This window comes from Sceloporus undulatus, chromosome 4 (genome assembly GCF_019175285.1).
Source record: "Sceloporus undulatus isolate JIND9_A2432 ecotype Alabama chromosome 4, SceUnd_v1.1, whole genome shotgun sequence".
Taxonomy (NCBI): Eukaryota; Metazoa; Chordata; class Lepidosauria; order Squamata; family Phrynosomatidae; genus Sceloporus; species Sceloporus undulatus.
The window spans coordinates 168485035-168508627 of record NC_056525.1 but is presented as its reverse complement, the minus strand read 5'-3'; the positions used below and the strand labels follow the sequence as shown (position 1 = coordinate 168508627).

The window sequence follows — 23593 nt, the reverse complement described above, 5'->3', positions numbered from 1 at the left end:
AGCTGCCAGAGACAGAGAGGGAGCGAGGGCCGCCTTCAAAGACGCTCAGCTGCCAGAGACAGAGAGGGAGCGAGGGCCGCCTTCAAAGACGCTCCTGCGCCGTCTGCATCCCTTTATCAGTCACTAACACACCACAGTCCCTCTCTGTCTCTGCATCGCTTCCTCTTGTAATGGAGGGGAGTAGCACAAGAAGCAGCCAGATGGTACATGACCACCAAGCCACTCTCTAGTCTGGCAACTTCCCTCTCTCTCTCTCTGTCCTAAATGTTGGTTGCCTCCAAGTCATTTGTGACTTATGGCCACCCTAACGTGACCCTTATCAGGGAGTTTTCTTGGCCAGAAGGTCCCCCTCACAAAAAAGGTTAATTCCAATATAATACAATATGGGGGAAATGAGGGTTTGTGGTCTAATTCAGACTTTTGCACACTGAGGTCTTCAGGCTGCACTGCACCAATAATCCACTTCCAGACTGCTTTAACTCCCATGGTTCCATGCCATGGCATTCTGAAGGTTGTCATTTTGGGAGGCCTTCTCTCTCAAGAGAGCTCTGGTGCCACCACAAACTACGAATCCAAGAATGCTGGGCAGCTAAAGTGGGGTCAAAGTGGATTGTTGCTGCAGTGTGGATGCAGCCTGAGACACAGACAGAAAAAGTCTGGTCAAAGGAGGAGGTGGTTATGCACTGGCTTGGAGCAATTGGGAAAGAAGAGGAAGAAGAGGAAGATAAGGGGGGAGGAAGAACAGAAGGAGAGGAAGAAGAGGGGGAAGAAGAGGAGGAAGGGGAGGAGGAGGAGAAGGAGGAAGGAGAAGAGGAAGAGGAAGAGGAAGGAGAGGAAGAAGAAAAGAGGATGAAGAGGAGAAAGGGAGGAAGAACAGAAGGAGTGGAAGAAGAGGGGGAAGAAGAGGAGGAAGAGGAGGAGATGGAGGAGGGAGAAGAGGAGGAAGGAGAGGAGGAAGAAGAAAAGAGGAAGAAGAGGAGGAGAAGAAGGAGAGGAAGAACAGAAGGAGTGGAAGAAGAGGGGGAGAAGATAAGGAGGAGGAGGAGGGAGAGGAAGAGGAGAAAGAAGATGGTGAGGAGGAGAAAGGAGAGGAGGAAGAAGAGTGATAGGAGGAAGAGGAGGAGGGAGAAGAGGGGGAAGAAGAGAGGGAAGAGGAGGAAGAAGGGGAGGCAGAGGAGAAAGAGAAGAGCAAGAAGAGAGCAAGAAGGAAGACCGCAGGAGGAGGAGGAGGAAGAAGGGAACTTTTGGTGCCTGCTGCTGGCGAGGGTGGCGCCTTCCTTGCCTGGAGGGCGGGAGGGATGCTGCTGGTGCTGCTGCTGCGGGGGGTCGGGGGGGGCAGGAGGGGAGAGGCTGCCCTCCGTGCTCTGCGTGGCTGGTGATGGAGTGAGGGGAGTGGACTCGGGAGGCGCTGCCCCTCCCAGCCCCCAGCCCCGCATCCCTTCCCCACGTGACGCCCGGCCTTCGGGGGGGAGGAGGGGGGTCGGAGAAAAGGGGAGGCGGGGGGTTTGGGAGACAGAGGGAGGGAGGGAGGGAGGAGGGAGCCAAGTGGAAGCCACACTGGACCCCTTCTCCTCCTCCTCCTCTTCTGGGCAGGGAACTTCTGGGGGAGTTGATGAACTTTGCACATCCATCCAAACGCCATTTTGAATTGGGTTCCTACTATTCCCCCCCCCCCTTCTGCTGCTGCTCCTCCTCCTCCTCCTCCTCCTCCGGGACAAACTTTCCTCCTCTCTCTCTGCTCTTTCCGTGCATCTCTTCCCCTTCTTCTCCCTCCTCCTCTCCCTTTTGGAGACCCCCTTCTTCCCTGCAGAGAGAGACGCACATTGCCATCCTCCTCATCCTCCTCTCATGGATGGACCTTGGCTGCTCAGCCCAGAGCAACGCAGGAGTAAGTACCAGGGGACGGAGAAACAACTTTTTACCCCCCCCCCCCCCCTTTCCCCCCCTGGGGGTCCGTCAGAGAAAACCCTTTTTTTTTTTTAAAAATTTTTAGGAGGAGGGAGGAAAGGAGAGAATGGTTTGGCGTGGAAGGCTTTAAGGAAGAGGAGGAAGGAGGGAGAAGAAGGAAAGGTCCTCCCCAGGAGTGGCAGCAGCAGCAGCAGGGCTCTCTGCTTCTGGGAGGAAGAGGGAGGGAGGGAAGTTGGGGAAAGTTGGCCGGAGAGGAGGATGCTGTTGCTGCTGAAAGGTTGGTGCAGACTCCCCTCTCCTTCTTTCTCTCTTTCCCTTGAACTTTTCCCTCCCTCCCCTCCCTCCCTTCTTTCTTAACCTTCAACTTTTTCCTTCTTTCCTTCCTTCCTCCTCTCCATCCCTTCTTTCTCTCTTTCCCTTGCTCCCTCCTTTCCATCCTTCTTTCTTTTTCCCTTCCTTCTCTCCTTCTGTCTCGCCATCGTTCCCTCTTTCCCTTCAACTTTTTCCTTCCTCCCTCCTTTCCATCCTTCTCTTTCTTTCTCTCCTCCTTTCTCTTTCCCTTCACCTTTCCCCATCTTTCCTTCCTTCCTTCTCTCCTCTCTTTCCCTTCGACTTTTCCCTCCCTCCCTTCTTTCCCTTCTTTCCCTTTTCCTTCCTTCTCTCCTCCCTCCCTGCCTGCCTCCCTTCTTTTTCTCTCTCCCTCAAACTTTTTCCTCCTCCTTTCCCCCAGTTGCCAGCTGTACCAACCCAGCAGCCCTTGGAGCAGGAGCAGCCCAGGGACCTGGAGGCAGCAGCAGGAGGACCTGATGCTCCTCCATATTAAACCGTGTCTGAGCTGAGGAATTCATCCAGATCATCTCTCCCTGCCTCCCTCCTACAGCAAAGTTTATTTTTAACCAGCGCTTCGGATGGGCCTAAGAGGAGTAGCAGCAGCAGCAGCAGCATCTTTTAACCCAATTGGCCTGGGCGCTTCCTCAAGTACATCCCACTTGCTGCTGCTGCTGGCTCTTCTCTTCTCTTTCCTCCTCCTTCCTCCACTTTTCTCTTTGGCCTCCTTGGAGGAGGAGGAGCAGGGCTTGGGATGGAGGAGATGGAGGGCCACTGAGGAGGACATGGCCTGGCTCCTAGTCTTCCCCCCCTTTGAAGCCGAAGTGGAACCGCTTACTCAAGGTAGAGGAGCCGGGGCAGGGAGGAACCACCGACCCGTTTGAGGGGGGGGGGAAGTTGCTGCTGTTGTTGGGCATCTGCAAACTTTTTCCGCCTATTCCCCCCTCCCTCTCTCTTGTTTTTGCTCTCTGCACTTTTGGTACTTCTTGTCCTCCTTTGCTTCCCCAGCCCTCCTTGGAAGGGAAGGAAGGAAGGAAAGAGAGAGGGAGGGGGGAAAGAAGGGAAAGAGAAGGAAGGAAGGAAGAAAAGAAAGTGGGAGAGAGGGAAGGAAGAAGGGGAAAAGAGGGAAGGAAAGAGAAGGAAGGAGGGAGGGAAGGAAAGAAAGTGAGAGAACAAGAGAAGAAGGGAAGAGGGAAAGAAAGAAAAGGGAGGGAAGGAAAGAAAGTTGGAAAGGAAGAAGGAAGGAAAGAAAAACAAAAGAAGGAAGGAAAAAGGGGGATAAAGAGGCGAGGAAAGAGTGAAGGAAGGAAGGAAAGAAGGAGGGAAAGGGAAGGAAGGAAGGAAGGGGGATCCTTTCCAAGTCCATGCCTGCCTTCTCTCCCTCCGGCTTCCCTTTCCCTGGCCCTGCTGCGTAAAGGTGCCAAAACTCCATCTGGATAACTTTGGGGGCCCTTTCAAACTGTGTCGTTTTAGGAAAGGTGGTGGGTCCTGGGTGCCAGGCTCTGGGACCCCCAGATTCCTCCCTTGTGGTGTGTCGGGCACATCTGTGTGTATGTATGTGTATGTGTTGTGGCTTGCACAAGGAAAGGCACCCACACTCTGGGTCACAAGGGTCTGGGCCAAAGTGGGAGACAGTTTCCTTTCCTTTCCTTCCTCCTTTTTCCAGGGAGACTTTTGGAGCCCATCCTAGCTTGGCTGGTCCAGCGCTTCCTACTTGCCTCCTTTCCCAACCAGGGGATGATGGTGGCAGTTGTGTGCCTTCAGGTGTGCCTGACATATGGCCACCTTTTCCTGGAGGTTTCTTGGCCAGGTTTGTGCAGAGGAGGTTTGCCACCCTCCCCATCTTGCTCCATCCAACTTCTTGCCAAACCCTCCTCCCTGGCCTCTTCCTTCCTTCCCTCCCTGTTGCTCTCGACTAGTCGAGACTCGTCTCTTAGGAAACTGCGACCTTAATCGTTGCTAAGAGGCGAGGAAAGGGTTTTCCTCTTCTCCTCCTGCCCTTCTTCCAGGGGCAGATTGCTCTGCCTCCCTCCATATAACTTCTCCTACAAGTAAGCGAAGGGATGATGAAGTTGTTCCTCTTCTTGGAAAACAAGCCATCATCCTTTGGGTCCTTCCTTTTTTTCAGCTCCTCTTCCCTCCCCTTTCCAAGCCTTTGGATGCAAAGCAACAACATGGAGTTTGTTTGTGTGTCTCTGATGCACACAAAGAAGGACCCAAGGCCGCTGGATGCAACTTGAGCAAACTTTTCCAGAATTGGAAAAATGATGGAGGCTGGGGCCAGGAAGAAAGGAGGAAAGTGTTGCTGCTTCCTTCACTTAACTTTGTGGAGGGAGGAGGAGGAGAAGAGTAAAAGGGTTGGAGGAAGGAGAAAAAAAAGTGTGGTTGCTGACTGGTTCCTCCATCACCCTCCTCCCTCCTCCCTCCACAGTTGTGCAACAGGCAACACGCATCTCGTTGCTGGGCAGAGTTAAAGACAGGCAGAGAGGATGCTGAAAAAGTTTAGTGTGTGTCTTTCTCTCTGCAGGGAGGAGCTGGAACAGCCTGTTGATGGTGGAGGTGGATTGAACTTTGTCATGTCAGTTGATAAGTTTGCTTAGACCTTTACTTTCTTCCTCTCTCTCTCTCTCTCTTTTTCTGTTTCTCTTTCCACCCCCCATCATCTCTCTTTCTCTTCTCTTGCTTGCTCTCCTCCCACTCCCAGCCACCCTACCTCTTGGTTATCCTATCTCTCTCCCTCTCTTTGCAAAATGCATCCTTGATAGGTTATAAAAAGGGAGGGCCAGCCTTTTCTCCTAGCTCAGCAGATTTGCCCTCTGTTGCTCCTTAACTGCTTCGCCAGGAGATAGAGCCAGAGAAAAAGAGAGAGAGAAAGAAACAGAGAGAGAGATGAGATCCGGATGAGCAGTTTGCGTTCCTTGAGGAAACCCAACACGGCTTCAGAGCAAGCCGCAGGAGGGATAGTCGCCCTCCTCACACTTCCAGGGGTTGGGGTGGCGTTAGGGTGGGGGTAGAGAGAAGATGAGGTGTTGTTGTGTGTCTTCAAGTCCTGTCCGACTTACAGCAACCCTAAGGCCAACCTGCCGTGGGGTTTTCTTGGCAAGTTTCGTAAAAGGGGGTTTGCCATTGCCATCCCCTGAGGCTGAGAGTTTGCAACTTGCCTAAGGTCACCCGGTGGGTTTCCATGGTTGAGTGGAGATTTTAATCCAGATCTCCAGAGTCATAGTCCAGTGCTCAAACTACTGTACCATGCTGGTGTACTTTTATCTCCTTTTTAAAATAGAGCCGGCCCTCCAAATCTACGGATTATTTATCCACAGATTCAGTCATCCACGTCTTGAAAATATATTTTTAAAAAATCTATAAATTCTAAAAAGCAAATCATGATTTTTGCCATATATATATGGGATACCATTTTACATCTTTGTATTTAATGTGACTTGAGCATCCATGGATTTTGGTATCCACAGGGGGTCCTGGAACCAATTCCAGTGGATACCAGGAGCCCACTGTAGATGGTTACAGGATGTCAGGCTTTAAAAAAAGTCTGTCATTGTAATATCAGTTTGTGAGTTGTTAAAAGTGTTCACAGAAGCTGCTAGTCTTCAACCACTGTACTTGCCTGTCAGGTTGCACCTCTCAGTGCTAAATTGTTGGGATGAGACAACCGGCCTTTTGGGGTTTCTCTTTTTTGTGTGTATATAGGGAAGGAATCTGAAGCAGATACAGTTGGCCCTCTGTATGCATGGGTTCTTTATCCCTGGGTTCAGCCATCCACAACTTGCAAATATTTTTTAAAAATATATAAATTCCAAAAAACAAACCTTAATTTTGCCATTTTATATAAGGGACACCACTGTATTTATTCGGACTTGAGCATCCACGTATATTGGGTCCTGGAATCAAGCTCCAGCAGATACTAAGGGCCCCACTGTATCTTTGCCATATGGGAGACCCATGCCTAGTGTAATTTATCCTGAAAAGGCAGTTAGTTGAATTCTAGGCAAGGAAAGAGCATTTAAGTCTCAGTGCTTTGCATGTGTGCCTTATCTTGTAGACCAGATCAGTTGTGGTTACCACAGTTGCTTGTCAGCCCATTGATGGAGGAAAAGAAAAATACGTTTGTGTGAACTGGAGTAAGCGAGACAACTGATTTCCCTGCCTTACCAATAATGCCAGTAACAATGAAGTTGGTCTGTTAAGAGTGCTTGATCTGCCAGATTAGTAGTTGATGGCAGTAGATGTCCTCTGGTTCAAGAAGGGTTAACAAAACTTGCCAGCTCTCTCTTTCCAGAGCCTAATGCTGCTTGTAAGCACACATGCAGGAGAGAGGGATGTACCCAGTGACTCATGATCACACCAGCCATATTTGTTTTAGGGTTTTATTTTTTCCCTTTGAAGGCTTAGAGGTATAGTCTTCTCTTGATGTGTCTGCATAATGCCCATTAGCATCAACTGGTGTTATGTACATCCCTTGGAGAATAGACCCCATTGTGTGTTAGAAACTCAGAAACAGCATGGCTCCATCATCCAATCAATCAAGTTACCACAACACTTCTTTTCATCCTTCACTTAAGACACACCTAATGGTTTTACTTGTTTCAGGGCAATTGACCAGAAGCTGATGTCTTTGTAGATGTGTACTTTCTGTCTCACACCAATCACAACCACATACAAATGTAACATTTTTAATCGGCACTAAAAGTATAGGTTTGGGGCTATCTGTGCTTAGAAATGTAATGTGCTCCATTTCAGTTACTTGTAGTTTTTAATAATCTTTAAAGTTATTAAAGACTTAAGTGTGGCCTTTTATTAAAATGTAGTTTTTTACTTTTTTACTTTTATAATTTTGTTTTAATGCCAAGTTTTCAGATTCAGGCACACCTTGTATTAATGTTAAGGAATCTGTGAAAATGAAACAGGCTGCATATGGATGGACCTAAGTACAGTTAGGCTTTTCTTAATCATATAATACAGGTGGTGCATCCATCCCTGCATCTCTACATCAGATGGTGAACCTAGTTTTGGTTTTTGAGGGTCAAGAGCCTGTTGAAATAAAACCTCAGATGTGAAAACTGGGAATTTTTAATATGTTACTAGGGACTTTGGTTAATCTGTTTTGGCCTAAAGGCAGATGTGTTTTTTTTTAATTCCCCCCATGTTTTATGGATTTCCATCATTTTACTCCTGAGATGACCCTATATTTAGATTATATCCCCCACCCCTCTTTTCTTATTAATGAAGTTGTTTTATGAGAGAAACATGTGTTTGCATTTTTTTTCTTCCTCCAGTAGCTGATTTTAGGCAGTCTTGCATAGCTAGTCAAGACTGGCTATCATTGCTGGATCTCTGAGGTTGTACTTGTTATCCCTTGCGAAAGTAGGTGGTGTGTAGAAGGTCATAGGATAAGTGTTGCTAAGCAGCTAAACAGAAGGATGCTAAAATTAACCCAAGTGCATCTATCAGGGATTCATTCTCTTGTTCCCTTCCTTGTGTAAATAAAATGAAATTACATTTGTTCTTAATTAAAAGTTGGACATCTCTAACTTTCAGATCAGACAAAACACAAGTACTTAAAGTTCTATATTTGGAAATACGATTAGGAATTTTTAGTGTGAATAAACTCCTGTAGCTGAATTTCTTGAAAATAATGACACAACACATTGTTTCAATCTATATTTTTATAAAGCAATATATATTCAGAGTACTAATGACACTCTGATCCTAATAATTTCAGTGTTTACTTGGAAATAAGTAATTCTGAGTTCAGTGGACTTTTACAGCAAGTGTAGTAGGAACAGGTGCCTTGGGCTGCAGTCCTGTAAACCTAAGTTCAGTTGAGCTCACTGAGATTTACTCATTGCTCCTAAAAACAAGATTTAGAGATGATTTCCATATAAACCAGTAGAATACCCTTCCTTATAAATATATGTTTAGATTAATAGTGACAACCCATCAGGAAATATGTTAAGAATATGCTTGTCTCCAGTTTAGCATTTATAGATGCCTTACATCACATTTAAAGATCAGATATCTTTAATGGAGAAATTCCTTAATGTTTGTTTTTCTCTCCCTTGACCCCCTCCAGGACTGGCTAATGTAGTGAGTTCAAACACAGGTGGAATGTAATGTTTTTCATTCAAACAGCAGTAAGATTTGTGTAGGGCACAAAGAATGTTAGAGTGCTCTTAGAATCATGATGTGTACCTCCACTGACATTCTCAACAGTTTTGCCTTCTGCCTCAAGTTCTTTTGCATTGGATGAATGATGGTATTCTACCAAGGGAATTATTATATATTGGAAAGTTTACCTTTTGGAATAAAGCTGAAAGAATCCTCCAATTAGGGTCATCATTGGTATTCTGAGAGTTGCAATACAAGGAAGTAACTTTTCCAAGTTCTGTCAATGTTCAGTTTTCAAATAAGGAATCATATACAATTGATTCACCTATTTTTTCACAGCCTCTCACATGAATGTATATTATCTTTCTTCCTTTACAGATATAAAGTGCATTTTTGAAGAACAACCAAAAGCATAGAAAGAGGTAGGAACTGTGTTATGTTTTTTATTCACCCTGCTCCCTTATATTTTATTTGTAATCTTGATGAGAAGCATCTTGAGTAAGTCAAAAAGGAGTGAAAGAAATGGCACAATCTAACTGACAGGTAAAGTGTAGAAAGTATAGAGTGGTTCAGAACTGTGGCCTACCTTAGACATTCTAGTGCTATATTAGGAAGCTGTGTGTTGTTAGTTTTCAGTGGTGTCTGTAAGCTATCATACATATAGTCGTTTCAGAAACCTTCTATATCTAGTCCTCATGGCAGTGGCAAGAAAAATTAAAACTAAAACATATAATGAAGATTTAAAACAGTTTTTGTGATTGTGTTGTGTTTTTAACCTAATAAAATTTTATTTAAAAAAAAAAGAGTTGCCAAACATGTAAAGTCTCTGTATTAAGATATTGCAAAGGCATATGCGCATTAAGGTTAGGATACTTCTGATATCATATCTGAAATGTTGGCTGCACTGGGATTTTCACTTTTTAAAAGTTACTGTTGTCTATGGATAATTTTAAGTGGAATTATTATTACATTAAGTGAGGCTTAGATTGAACAGAGGAAAAATAGGTTCTCTGCTTGTATATTATTTGTTGTTTTTGTATTTTGTCCATGCTCTGAGCATCATGTTAGCTTCACAAATATTCATGTTGAGGTAGTTTGGGCTGAGAGACATTGGCACATCTGAAATCAATTAGCATCGTAGCTGTAAAGGTTATAATATGGATTTTCTGTGTCTAAAACCTGTGTTCTACCAACTGCATTACTTTGGCTACTATTGACCATTGTCATGTTGATTTTTGGTGGATTTCTTGGCACTGTTGTTTTCTGGTTAAGAGTGTGGCATTTATTTTCATAGGGCAATCACCAGAGTCCTGGTAAGAGTGATGTATTTGATATCATACTGTGGTGACTTTCACTGTGGGATTTTAGGGAACTTCAAAATCTTCTATTGGTTCTTGGTTCATACTGAAAACATCTCTGTGGAGGTAGAGCATGAGGGAGTGCTGTTCTGTAGGATATGAAAGAACGGCTGGAATTTGGAAAGATTAGCCTCTTGTGTCAGAGAAATAAGTAGGCTTGCACTTGGTGTGCTTGACCCATTTGTATGAAATGAGGAACATGCTGAAACAGTGCTGCTTTGGGTATCTGAAAAGGTTGGAAGAGTTAATTTTATTGAACAAGAACTACCAGAATCTCCTGGTCAGCATGGCCATTGGTTATGAGTATGCATGACTGGCCATAACTAAACCCTGGGTAGCTATGTTTTGAATCTTGGGGTTCTGTAACAAAGGACATCAGTTCTGCATGATGGAACATTTTTAGCTTTGGAATAACGAACACTAAAAATGAAAGGAGTCTTAATGTGGCCAAAGTCTTAGAACAGGGGTAGGCAACCTGCGGCCCGGCGAGGCCTTGGGACCGGCCCCAGCCCGGTCCTGCCGCCGATTGCCGCCGGGGCCTTTGGGGAGCAATTGTCTATAGAAGCCTCAGAAACATGTATTTATATTAACATTTTTAAAAAATCAGCAAATTTTTTCACGTGTCCTCCATTTTTTTAAAAAAAAGTGTCTTCTATTAGAAAATTTTGTCCTACATTTGTCCTGGTTTATTTATATATTTAATATTTTTTATAAATTATTTAATTACAGTATTTTTTTTTTTTGTTCGGCCCCCCAGTTGTCTGAGGGACAGCAACCTGGCCCCCGGCTCAAAAAGATTGCCTACCCCTGTCTTAGAAGATGGTTAAATGCCTGTACTACAGCCTCTTACTCTCAAACTGCAAGGTTGCGAGTTCAATACCAGCCAAGGGCTCAAGCTCAATTCAGGTTTGCATCCTTCAGAGGTGGCTAAAATGAGTACCTAGCTTGTTGGGGGCAATTAGCTTACAAACTGTAAACCGCTTACGTGCACTGATAAGCGGTATAGAAATGTACAGTGGTACCCCGGGATACGAATGCGCCGCCTTACAAAATTTCCGGGTTACGAAAAAAATCCATTTAAAAAAACTGTTCTGGGTTACGAAGGTTTTTTTCGGGTTACGAAAAATTTTTTGGTGCTTTTCGGCGCTATTTCACACGAAATCGCGGCTTTTCCCCATTAGCGCCTATGGGTTTTTCGGCTTGCGAAGTATTTCGGGTTACGAAAGCGGCGGCGGAACGAATTAATTTCGTAACCCGGGGTACCACTGTACTTTCTATTGCTATTATACCTATTACAATGGAAATTTATCTTCAGAAAGTTGCCACCTTCAATTGTATTTCAGTTTCTGATATTAAACAGGCAATGGTTTAAAAGTGGATCCATGTATTATTGAAGATGGCAACAGCTGTTGTGGCAGAAATTGTCAAATGAAGGCATTCTGGCTTTATTCTTGCATTAAGCTTTCCACTTGGCACTATCTTATCAAAAATATATTCTTCTGAATCCTATTGAAACATTCTTAACTTTCATTGGAGGTTTGTCCCCACAGTGATTATTCTACCATGAAAGTTGCAAAAATATTTTTTTTATTGTGCCGTTTGCAAAAGGCACTTCCTTACTGGGAAATGGGTGCATATAAGCCAACTTGTAAAGGTAGGCTTGCTAGTTGGACCATGGGAATGTTTTCATGGCCAGTGTAGTGAATCAAAGATGAAACCCTATCATAGTTGGGTTGCCTGTGGATTTGGTTGCCTCCAGCAGGATGTCTGTTTTTCTAGTGCAGCTTGTACCAACGACCTCTCCAGTTTTTCATGCTAACCTACCTTGCAGTCAATAAAGGTAGCTCTCTCTGAATAGCTGCTATAGACAAAAGAAGTAGGTGATGGGTGGAGACTGTTTATTCAATGTGATTCAAGTAAGTAATGCTGAGGGAATTTGAAGGCCTCCCATACAGGGCAGCCAAATACTTTAAGGAGGATTCACCTGCAGACTTACTTAGGGGTACTATCAACAGGGAGGGGAAAAGAGCACTTGAATCCCCATTCCCAACCCACAAGCAGTGTTATGTTTAAGTATTCAAAAGAAGGATGATTGCTTTGCAGGATTTTTTTTTATGTTGTTCCTTGCTGTTGCTTTAAATTGGCATCTGCATGACATTTCTCTTTTTTGTTTTTGTTTTTGTGGGAGTGATATGCCTACTTTAAAGACAAGAGTTCAGTGTTTTCTTAAAGACTACCAAATTTATTGCCCAATTTTTCTATGCAGGATCCTGCATCACCTAATATATTGCTGGAAGAAAGCTCTAGATTCTCCTAGTATGACATCCAAAGTGGATTTTGAAGACCAATGCCAGGCTTTTTATTATTTGCTGCCACAGGATCATTGGTCTTGCAAACAAATCCTTGGGGAAATAAAGCAATATAAGCTCTTTTATGATTCCCAAAGGAGAGAAGATGGTTTTTAGCAATACCCTAAAGGCACCAGATCCCATCTGATCTTGGACGCTAAGCAGGGTCATCCCTGGTTAGTACTGTGGTGGGAGACCACCAGCGAATATCAGGTGCTGTGGGCTATTTCAGAGGAAGGATAACCATCTCTGAATATTAGAGCCTGTAAAGACAGGCCAAAATAAAGCTACTTCGGGTCACTTTGGAGGTATGCTGTTTAAATGACACATGCCTCTTTAAAGGTCAGAAGCCACGTGAAAGCCACACTCCAGTCCTTAGGACTGGAGCACAGCTTTGGCACAGCTTCTGGCCTCTTAAGATAAGATGCGTGTGTTATTTAAACAGTATACCTCCAAAGTGACCCAAAGCAGCTTTATTTTGGCCTGTCTGTACAGGCCCTTACTACCCTTAAAAAAAACCCTATGAAATTCATGGGTTCTCCATAGGTCAACAGGTGACTTGAAGGCACATGGCACATTTTATTCTCTGAGAGCCAATGTGGTGTAGTGCAGTGGTTCTCAAAGGGTGGGGCAGGACATCCAGGGGAATTTGAGAGTTGTTCAAGGGAGGGTGCAGGACTTGGACGCCATGATACCCCCTCCCTCCTCCTGTTCTCCAACATTTTTATGTGTAAAATTTACACATAAGTTAAGTTAAATATTGAATTTACTTAAATAAAACTGTTCTAATTTGAATTATGTTATTTCCTTATAAAATGTTAAAATATGAATATACATGAATGTGTGAATGAAAATGCACACACTAAATAAACAAAATATTTTTATTCATTGAGAACATTTGTACGTTGAGAAGAGAGGGTGTGACAACCATATATAGATGTAAAGGGGGGTTTCAAGGGTAGCATGGGTATAGTGGTTGGAGTCCCAGGCCAGAATTCTAGGAAACAGAATAATCCTTGGTTGGCTAGAGAAACCCATTGAGTGGTCTTAAGCAAGTTTCAATCTTAGCCTCAGAGGAAGGCAATGGCAAACTCCATCTGAACAAAACGGTGCAAAGAAACCCCATGATACGTTCACCTTAGAGTCAGAAACAACTTGAAGACACACAACAGCAACAAATTTTATTTTGTATCTTCATCCTAGGCATCTGTACTTGTATAGTAGAACCAAGTCCTGGACACTTTGCAGTCATAGTATTCATTTTAAATGTTTAGTATTATGCTATTAGTTTGGTAGTTCTTTCAGGATTCCCCCCCCCCTCCCAAACTTTGACAAGCCATTGAGATGATTGTGAGTGAAGATTATTTAATTGCTGCAGTTTGCAGTAGGGTAGCTATGTAAAGTAGGAGTGACTTTGCTATTATTTTGGTTTTAACAGTAATAGTTTGGCCTTGTCTATTGTGATGTAGAATGAGTGTGAGGGTCAAATGCTCATTTGGCAGAATGAGCTTAATGAATGAGCTGACAAAAAGCTAGAGTTAGCTCTCTCTAAATAGTACATGAGAAACCTACATCATTTTTTAAGGTTCTACAATATATGTTTTTGTTTTTCCAGAGAATTGTGATCTCTTTATTTGCCGTAACATATGGCTACTAGGGTGATCACAATTATCTGGAAAAACAAAAACATGTGTCTTACGGTACCTGGAAAAAAAACCATATGGCTGCTGCTTAAAATTAGGAACTACTAGACTTGCACTGTATTATCTGCACCTTCTTTCTTCCCTTGCAAGTGAGGTTGCATGTTGATATTTATTTTAAAGGGTTTGAATAAAAATGATCCTTCCCTCAGGGAACACTTTGCTAAGAGAGCAATGGACAAGCCCTTTATGTCTTAAATGTAGACTGTCCTACTTAACTCCTTGTTTTTTATATGCATCAAGTTAGTACTGTAATAATAATGAGAACACTATAATATTGCAGTTAAGTGAAGAAGCTGAGAGTTGAACTGAGGACTTTTCAGCTTAAGCACAGACTCTGACCCTTCGTCCATATGTCACATCACAAAGGCCTATAGGGAGCTGCCTTAGAAATAGTGAACTATTTATCTAGCTCAGTATCATCTGTTCTGTCTCTTGCCGTCCTTGAAAGAGATCTATTTTGTGGCTGAACATTGGTTCTAACTGATGTTGCCAGTAATTGATTCTGGGACCTTCTACATGCAAAGCAGGTGTTCTACTGTGAAATACTTGTTCCTCCCACGGTTTGTTTAACCATGGTATGTCAAACAGGAGCATCCTGTGAGTGTGTGTACTCTTTTCTGCTCTTTTCTTAATTCAGATTACTGTACTGCCAAACTGAAAGGCAAAGCCTACACTAGAAGAACGCAGTTCCTTATGAGATGCTTCCAATTGCTCAATCATGGCTAGGTGCTCAGGCAATGCTTACTTCAGCACTGGATTAATCAGAAAGGTTGATGGAAGCCAGGCCCCTGATCCCCAGTTTGTAGGCAAGGGGAAGGATTCTTAGGGCAAGAGAACTGTCTTGAGATTGGTGTATATGTGTTTTTGTCATTTGTTATACTGTTATTTGTGGTATTTTTTATTTGAACAGCATACTTTGTGCATCTGCATTTGATGCTTGACATCACAAATCCCTTTTTCTTAGTTTTTGGTCCTGGGATAGTCATAACCTGGCAACCCTGTTAATGAGTGATGCTTGATTTCAGTATCTTAATGAAATCACAGGTTAGGAGTATTGGTTTACCTTACAGGGTAGTAATTACTAAGAAAAAAACTTTTGCAAAGTACTTTGAAACCTCAAGGAAGATACTTTTTGGTATCAAATACTGTGCTTTCCAGATCGGTGTTTTTGAAACCTGTGAGCTGGTATCATTATGTGCATTGTGCCAGTAGTTGCACTTTTTCCAAGCTTGTGTTCTGGTGGTGAGAAAAAGCAGACAAAATCTACCAGCTTGGGCAGCCTATTTCTCTAAAGTTATATTGTCTTCATGCATGCTGTACACGTGGCCTTTCCCCTCCTACTGCCATCTCTGTAGTTACTGCAGGGTAGTGCTAACGCTGAAAACAGTGGACATGGTATCCTAAGAATGGGCTGGCTCCCCAACTTGTTCTTTGGCACTGGAAGATGAACTAATTTGGGCAGCTGTCATTTCATGACTCCGTTATCGTTGAGAAGGGGAAATAATCAATCCAAAAGCAGGAATGAAGATCCTAACAATTCAGTATAGAAAAATAACATCTTCATGTAATAGAAACTTTGTTTCCTGGGAATTAATTGACAAACATGTTAACTTAGAACAGTGATTCCCAAACCCTGGTCCTCCAGGTTTTTTGGACTTCAACTCCCAGAAGTCCCAGCCAGCTTGGTCAACAGTCACGAATTTTGGGAGATGGAGTCCAAAACAACTGGTGGACCAAAGTTTGGGAACCACTGACGTAGAACTACAATTGCCATTCCTTTACATTACATTTGATGAAGTGGGCTACAGTCCACAAAAGCTCATGGTATAATGTATTATACCATGGTGCCCTTTCAGGTGCCCTGGGACTCATTGTTGTTTTTCACTCGTTTAAGGAGTGGTTGTGGTTTAAATGATATTGGACTTTCTTTTTAAAGTATGTGATTACTGTGGAGAATTTTAGGCATATAATAATTTTTTGTTTTGTTTATAGCCTTTCTGTGTTCAGTTCCTTTGCATCCACAAACACTCTGTAGATAAGATTGCATTTAGGAGGATGTCTTGTATGTTTTGAATGGGGTCTTGATTTAACATTTAACTAAAAAAATGATACCAGGCATCCTCAGAGTTTGCTGTTGGTTGCTAGGGAATGTCTAAGCTGTTCCTCCTGTTTCACCCCCTCTCCAAATTATGTCTGGTCTTGTTTGTACTCACTTGGATCAATGCAGGATGTTGGTTGTTGCAAAGGGGATAGTTTTTGTAGACTGTAGTATTGGACTGCTGTGGAAGGATTAGTGGGATAACCTCTTATTATAACATTTGGCTACTTGAGGCATTCCTCTGGGGCCTTTGGGCATCTGCAGCCTTGCTCTTCTTTATTGTCTTCGTCTGCCCTTGGGCTGCCAAAGAATTAGCACTGACAGTTCTATTTCAATTACTATTTTCAAGAGATTAATAGGGTTTGGTTTTTAACTTGAGGTGTCTTATTCAGAAGCCAGTATTCAGAAATGTAATGTTCTTGAGTTTTTAAAAGTGGTACAGTTCTACCCACCCTCTGACTTCCTTTAGAACATTCATTTAAAGTATTTATATATTGCCTCTCAGCTCACAAGCTTCTCATGTAGTTTGTTGCAACAGAAAGATGTGTGTTTTCTAGGGTAGTGATTCTCAAACCTTTCTCTCAGGTATTGGGACTTCAACTCCCAGAAGCCTGAGCCAGTTTGAACAATGGTCACAAGTTCTGGGAGGTGAAATCCAAAACACATGGAGGACAAAAGTTTGAGAATTATTGTTCTAGGTTAGTGGTTTCCAGTCTTCGGGCCTCAAGATGTTTTAGACTTTTAGATATAGAAGTCCCACCCAGCCCAGTCAAGGATTCTTATAGTAGAAGTTGAGAACATGTGGAAGGCCCAGGGTTGAGAATCATTGTTCTGTTTTATGAAGTACCACTTCCATCATACCTGACCATTGGCAAGGCCTAATAGGGAGTGGCCTGATGTGGCATAGTGGTTTGAATGTTGGACTGTTACTCTAGAGATCAGGGTTTGATTCCCTGCTTGGCCATGAAACCCACCGGGTGACCTTGGGCAAGGCATGCTCACTCAGCCTTACGGGAAGGCAATGACAAACTACCTCTGAATAAATCTTGCCAAGAAAACCTCATGATAGGTTTGCCTTAGGGTCGGCGTAAGTTGGAAACAACTTAAAAAGTACACAACAACAAACAATAAAGGCCTGCTAGAGATGAGGGTTCAACAAGATCGTGCTACACAATTATAGTACTGTATTTTACTATACCTGCCATGGAATTCTGGGATTTGCAGTTTAGGAGGGTGCTTAGAATTCTCGGCCAGAGAGGTCTAGTGGTTCACCAAACTACAAGTTCCATGGTGCCATAGGATGTTGTCGTGGCAGCTGAAGTGATACATATATATAGGGTGACCAGATGTCCTCCTTTTCCAGGAGGTGCCCTACATTTCAGCCTTCTGTCCAGGAGGAATTGCAGAATGCCCTCCATTTTGAGCATGACTAAGATGCATGAATTTATATTTATATAAATGTTTTAACTTTTATTTTGCAATGTCCTTTGTTTTTCTCGAATGCACATTTTGCATGCCTTGTTCTCCTTTGCAGTTATGACATCTGGTCACCCTGGGTATATAGGACTTTTCCAGAGTTGTGCAGTAGTGGCGAGGAAAGGAAGTAAAAATCTGCCAACTTTGAGCAGCCTATTTCTCCAGTGCTCTCTCTGATGGAACCAGGGCAGTTAAAAATGGAATCATAGTGCTACAATTGTGTAGTGTGAAGAGTATTTCTAGACAAAGGAGGACCAGGTTCTGGTAGATCCTTTGTTCCCTATGTGGCTGAAGCAACGTCAGTAGCACAGTTTTTCTTGCCCCTCTCAGAACCTAGTCCTGGGCATCAGAACTTAGTTGTCTTTTACATCTGTTCATCCTAGGCAAGGAATGTAGCATCTCACTGAAGCCAAGGATTCATGTTTGGGTAAACACTCTTTGCTGAGGGCAGGCTGCTGTTCTGCATTCACATAGGGAATTTTGCTGTGTCAGTTCACAAAATATGCCCTTGCCCTTTAATAAGCCTGCCATGTGCATGTGTCATGTGCTGTGACTTCTGCTCGCTGCCTTCCTCACCCCTGCCAGTATTCTGGGAAGTGCCTTTAAAAAGGGAAAGCAACACAACAGTTGGTATGAGATCTTAATATGTAGTTTTTGTTGTAGGCTTTCAAAACTAAGTTGGGGTTTAAACCAGGGTACTAACATGTTTGCAAGATCATACAAAGAAGCTTAAAATATATGTCCTGTAAATGGAAGACTACAGCCTGTGGCTAATGGGATACCTTTGTGATGCTATCTCTAAGTATTCACTCTTCATTGTAAGTTGCTGTTGTGTGACTTCAAGTCATTCCTGACTTACAAGGACCCTAAGGTGACTGTATCACAGGGTTTTTGTGGCAAGATTGGGTCAGAGGAGGTTTGCCAGTGCCTTCCCCTGAGGCTGAGAGCATGTGACCTGCCCAAGGTCACCCAGTAGCTTTCATTGTAAGTTACCAGACTTTAAAATAAGGGGGAGAAAAGGATGCTCAACATTGAGTATGATGATCTATGAAAGCAATATAGGAAAGGGAAAGGAAGAGGGGCCTTCTTGTATGATGGAAAGGGTTTATACTATGGGCCGTTAGTATTTGCTGGGATTTGGTTCCAGAATCCCTTGTGGATACCAAAATCGATGGATGCTCAAGTCCCATTACATATAATGGTGAAAAGGTGTCCCCTATATCAAATGACAAAATCAAGATTTGCTTTTTGGATTTTATATATATAATCTGTGAATGGTTCTATCTGTGGATAAAAATCTGTGACTATGGAGGGCCGCCTGTATTTAATTTTAAAAATAAAATAAATTTTATCTACAGCCTTTCTGTAGCTCCTAAATGACCGGTGTGGGAAGAATTCCTCTGTACCTGCTCAGACAGAACTGGCCAAAAATATTTTACTGCCTGAGGGACAAGATGGTGCCCACGCCTCAGACTATCAGCAGAAGCAGAGTGGATTTGGCACTTGAATCTTATTTCTGCAAAGACAGTGGATAGCATCGTCCCATTCACCTGGCATAGAAGAAAGGCTGTACTGTATAACATATGCAGCTCTTTCCTCCAGTGCAGGGCAGCAAGCAGAGAGTTCACAAGGGTGTTCCCCCTGGTTGCCTTATGTTGCTTCCTGGTGGGACTGGCTCTGACCAAGGTAATATGGAAGCCTTAGAATTTGTCGTGGGGGTTGCTTGCATTTTGTGACACCCATGCATTTGGATCCTGTCCCTGTTTCCTGGCTCACTTTAGTGGCTGCGATCAGTTGTACTGGTCTCTTTTTCGCTTGCTTGATGCCCTTGCCATTTTGTGTTCTGTGCCCTCTGATACACTGCTTGGTGCACTGTTAAAACTGTTCCCCAGCTCTGAGATTGCACAGCCTTTTGAGTGGGCTTCTTCTAGGAAGTGGTAAACAGACAAATGAGGTTATTAGTTGGGTGGAGCTGTTTGTTAAGTGATAGGAAAGGCTCTTTGTATGTGAAAAAAAATCAGAACATGGTTTGGGCCACAAACTGTTTTTTTTAAAAGAAAAATCCATATATGCAGTGCTTTCCCTATTTGGGGATGTATGTGACTTAGGAAAGAGCCTGCCTTCAACGGTCAGTGGAGCCAGTCACTCTGAAGACACTGGGCAGGTGCATGAAACATTAAGCGACCCACCTCACAGAAGCCTGCTGGTGGGTGATTCCTTACTTGACCCCATGTGGCTGAAGCTGCTGTCTCCTGCACGTACCATCTGGACGTGGCCTGCCTTTGCATTTCCTGCTCGTGCGAGAACACTGCTTCTTAAAGAAAAGCAGAATAAAGTTTTAGATTATGAATCCTATGGAATCCTCTATAGAGGGTGTGGGTTGTACAAGGAGAATGCATCCGTGTGTTGTATATGTGTATATGTGTGTGCGTAGGTTGTATAGGGAGACCATAAATCATGAACAAATCCCCAGAGTGCTCAGTCAGTAATCCTGGCCACAACTTTTGGCACTAATCAGAAAATAATATTGGCTGCACTGAATTGTACATCAGGCCTCTCCTGTGTTTCTGAAAATAGTCTCATCTGGTGGTTTCACCTGCTTTTGCAGTTAGCCTCTGTATTTACTTTTTCACTGGAACAATGCGATTGAAGGAATATAGTTAAACTATTCCAAGGATGCTAAATGACATTAATTCAAACTGCACATCGCAGCCCCAGCCTGGCCTTTCCAGGGTGCGAAAAGGAGCATCAAAAAGTGGCTTCTTTTTGCGCCCTGGAAAGGGCGACATAGTCACACCGACACAGCTTGGCAGTACTCCTTTGGCACTGCGTCGTATGGATACAGTGTCTTTTGCCGGGTGGAGCACCGTGTGGCATCATGGTGCTCTGGGGTGGAGTCATCTGGATGCTACATCCTGACTCTGTCTCCAGGCCGGGATTTATGTCTGGAGAAGGTAACTTCTGCCACTGTTGTCCATGCAATATTTGCATCCAGATTAGACTACTGTAATATGCTGTGGATGGAGCTGCTTTTGAAGACAGTCTGGAAATTTTAGATGCCATAGAATTCAACTGTCTGGTGCATTAGTGTATGCCTGCACTCATACAAGCCCACTTTAGTTGTTCAGATAAGCCACTGTGATCCTGCTGCATGGCAAGCCTGTTTACAGGGTCCATCAGGCACAAAAGACTGAGTTTTCTCACAATAATCGTGCCTGTATTGCTAAGGAACTCTCTGCCACAAGAAATTAATTTGTGTGTATTGTAACTGAGTTTTAAAGTCCAGGATGTTGGCAGTCACTTTTATTGATTAGTTTGGAACTGGTTCAGTTTTTTTTAAATGATCATCTTTACATTGTTGTTGTTTTTACTGTTTGTTCTTGAATGGCATGGTTCTTGTGTTTTTATCCTGATTTTTGTACTTCATGTTAGTGTTTTTATACAACACTATATGACTTTATACTTGACTAGGTTGTGTGAGCTGGTTTGAGAAACTTGCATGACCTTTGAAAAGGACATAAAAATACAATAATAATGCTGCTGAAATGAGAGAAGTGAACAATTTTTTGCCAGGTCTCAGTAAACCACATTTTAATCTATATAAACAGTCGGCCCTCCTTATACACAGATTTTTTTATACACTGACTCAAGCATACATGGCTTGAAAATATTCTTAAAAAGTATAAATTCCAAATAGCAAACCTTGATTTTCCATTTTATATCAGGGACACCATTTTGCTCTGCCATTATATTTAATGGGACTTGAGCATACACGGATTTTGTTATCCACAGGGAGTCCTGGAACCAAACCCCAGCGGATAACAAGGTCCCACTGTATATGGCAGCGATTAGAGCAACCCTACTGTTGATCTTAACTGGGACCTTAACAGGCTGCACTTGGGACCTGAATCCAGTTTATAGCTTCAACAAGAGAGGGTCCATTGAATCAATGGAATTTACGTAAGTGCCAGTAGAGTTTCTATTGATCCAGTGGATCTGTTGTCATGGAAGCTAACAGTGATTTCCACCATACATTTGTGTAAGCCAGTTATGTGAGGGATTTTAAGAGGGCAGTACTGCTGCTGTTGTTACTGAGTGTATTTACACCAGCAGATCTCATCATTGGTATGTGGCTTGCAATTCCACTGGTTATTTACCAACTGAGATGGTTGTTGTTGCAACACACACAGCCTGTTTCTCCTGTGGAATCCATGGCTGTGAATAACAGCATTAGTAAAACTCTGAATAGGTTGTGTCAACATCTTATGTTTGATATCATAAACAGCTATCACTCATCAATATTTTGATGATCTGTCTTTCCTCCAATAGTATTTGGTTAACATGTTCGTAGTGGCAAAGTTTGATAACGGTTTATAGTTCCTTGGGTGATAAATAGAACTTGGGTAAATTCCTTTTTTTAATGTTGGCTCCTGGATCTCTCCCCACCCCCATGCTAGCTGGGGGAATCTTAGGAGGTAGTATAATAATGGCAGACTGCTGTTCCTACAGTTGTAACTTAACAAAAGGGAATGTTTCCAAATTTTGGACTTATGGAGGCATATTCTTGTTCTAGGTCAGAGCTCTGCAAATGGGTACCACTATTCCCATCGTTCCCAAACATACAGGGGTTAAGAGTAATTGAAGTCCACCAACATTCAAATTACCCGAACTCCTTTTTGAATCTAAGTCTAGTAATTAATAGCATAAAGATATCAAGAACTAATGGCATGGGTATATTTGTTTGAAATTAATTTCATAAAGCCAGCCAAGTTGCTAAGAAGTCACCATTAGGATCTGTTTTGTTTCCTTCCTAACACCTAACAATCATGTCTCAGTTCATCATCTAGAACTTAGATATGGTTCAAGCTGCCCCTGTTAAATATTACCCAAAAATCCCAATGCTATAAGATGCAGTGTTTAATGACTGTAATACTGTATGTGGTATAATGTTAAAGAGAGATTATTTGTGTGCATGTTTGGCATACACAGTGGAGTTTTTGAAGATGTTCTTATCTGAAGCCACCCAAACCACTCTTTTGAATTTTCCTTAGTTCAAAACCCAGAAGGTATTATGCTACCACATTGACAGTGATTGAAAATTTTTAACATTTTTGACTCTCAATAACTACTGTATTTTCTGGCGTATAAGACTATTTTTTAACCCACGAAAATCTTCTCAAAAGTCAGGGGTTGTCTTATACGCCGGGTGTCGTCTTATAGGGCGGGTGCTGAAATTTCCGAGCTGGACTGGAGAATCTGTGGTCACTGCATATGGTGGAGGGAGCTCAAAAAATGGCTGTGGCTGCATCCCCTCCGTATGTGGCGACCGTATGAAAGCAGCAAGGGCGGCGCTGTACAAGTACGTTAGAAGAAAATCTTGGAGACAGGGAGAGCTGGGCAGGCAGGGAGAGCTGATCAATCCAAGCAGGCTTTATATACAACAAGTTTTCCTGCTAAGTACCTGCATATCATAAGCATTTTAATTAAAATTACCATATTGAAATCAAATCTGATGTTTTTTTAATTTTTATTTGGTGTGCGTTGGAAGAGGGGTAGTCTATCCCAAACTCTGTATTTTAACTGGAAAAGTTGGGGGTCGTCTTATACGCCCAGTCTTATACACCGGAAAATATGGTAATCTAGTAGTCCAAGATTTTGTTGAGATGATCCTAGGCCCAATGCGATAACTGCCTGAGAATGTTACTTGTTTGGGCTACAACTTCCAGAATACTTCAACCATGTTTTTTCTACTCCACTCCCAGACTTTATGCCAGATTCATTATACTGCCTTTTTCATCTTTAAAAATAAAACACAAAGCTTGGTGGCATGGTTTAGGACAGCTTTTCTCAACCTTTTTACTCTGGAGGAACACTTGAAATAATGTTAGTGTCTAAATACTCCAAAGGCATCAGATCTGGTCAGATCTTGGAAGCTAAGCAGGGTCAGCTGTGGTTACTACTTGGATGCAAAACTGCCAGTGAATACCAGGTGCTATAGGCTATATGTTAGAGGAAGGAACGGACAAAACAATTTCTGAGTATCCCTTGCCAAAGGAAATCCCGTAAAGCAAAAGGCAAATTGAAGGTATGTAGATACCCCCCCCCCCCCGCCGGAACACCTGCATAAAAAAATATTATGGGCCTGAACAGACAGGCCAAAATAAAGCTTCTTCGGGTCACTTTGGAGGTATGCTGTTTAAATGAGACACAGATCTTAAGAGGCCCGAAGCTGCACGAAAGCTGTGCTCCAGT

The 23593-nt window shown here is 43.0% G+C and overlaps 1 protein-coding gene across 4 annotated transcripts in view; it reads left to right on the top strand.

The window, feature by feature from the left end:
* Positions 1 to 1707: 1707 nt before the first annotated feature.
* RREB1 (ras responsive element binding protein 1) overlaps positions 1708 to 23593 on the top strand; it is a 170320-nt gene continuing 148434 nt past the window's right edge. For 2 of the 4 annotated variants that reach the window (XM_042464655.1, XM_042464650.1), the window contains exons 1-2: positions 2628 to 3078; positions 8737 to 8780. The gene's annotated coding sequence lies outside the window, so the exon portion shown is untranslated. Of the gene's footprint in view, positions 1889 to 2625; positions 3079 to 8736; positions 8781 to 23593 lie in introns of those variants that run through there. The other 2 variants (XM_042464651.1, XM_042464654.1) reach the window with 2 other exon arrangements.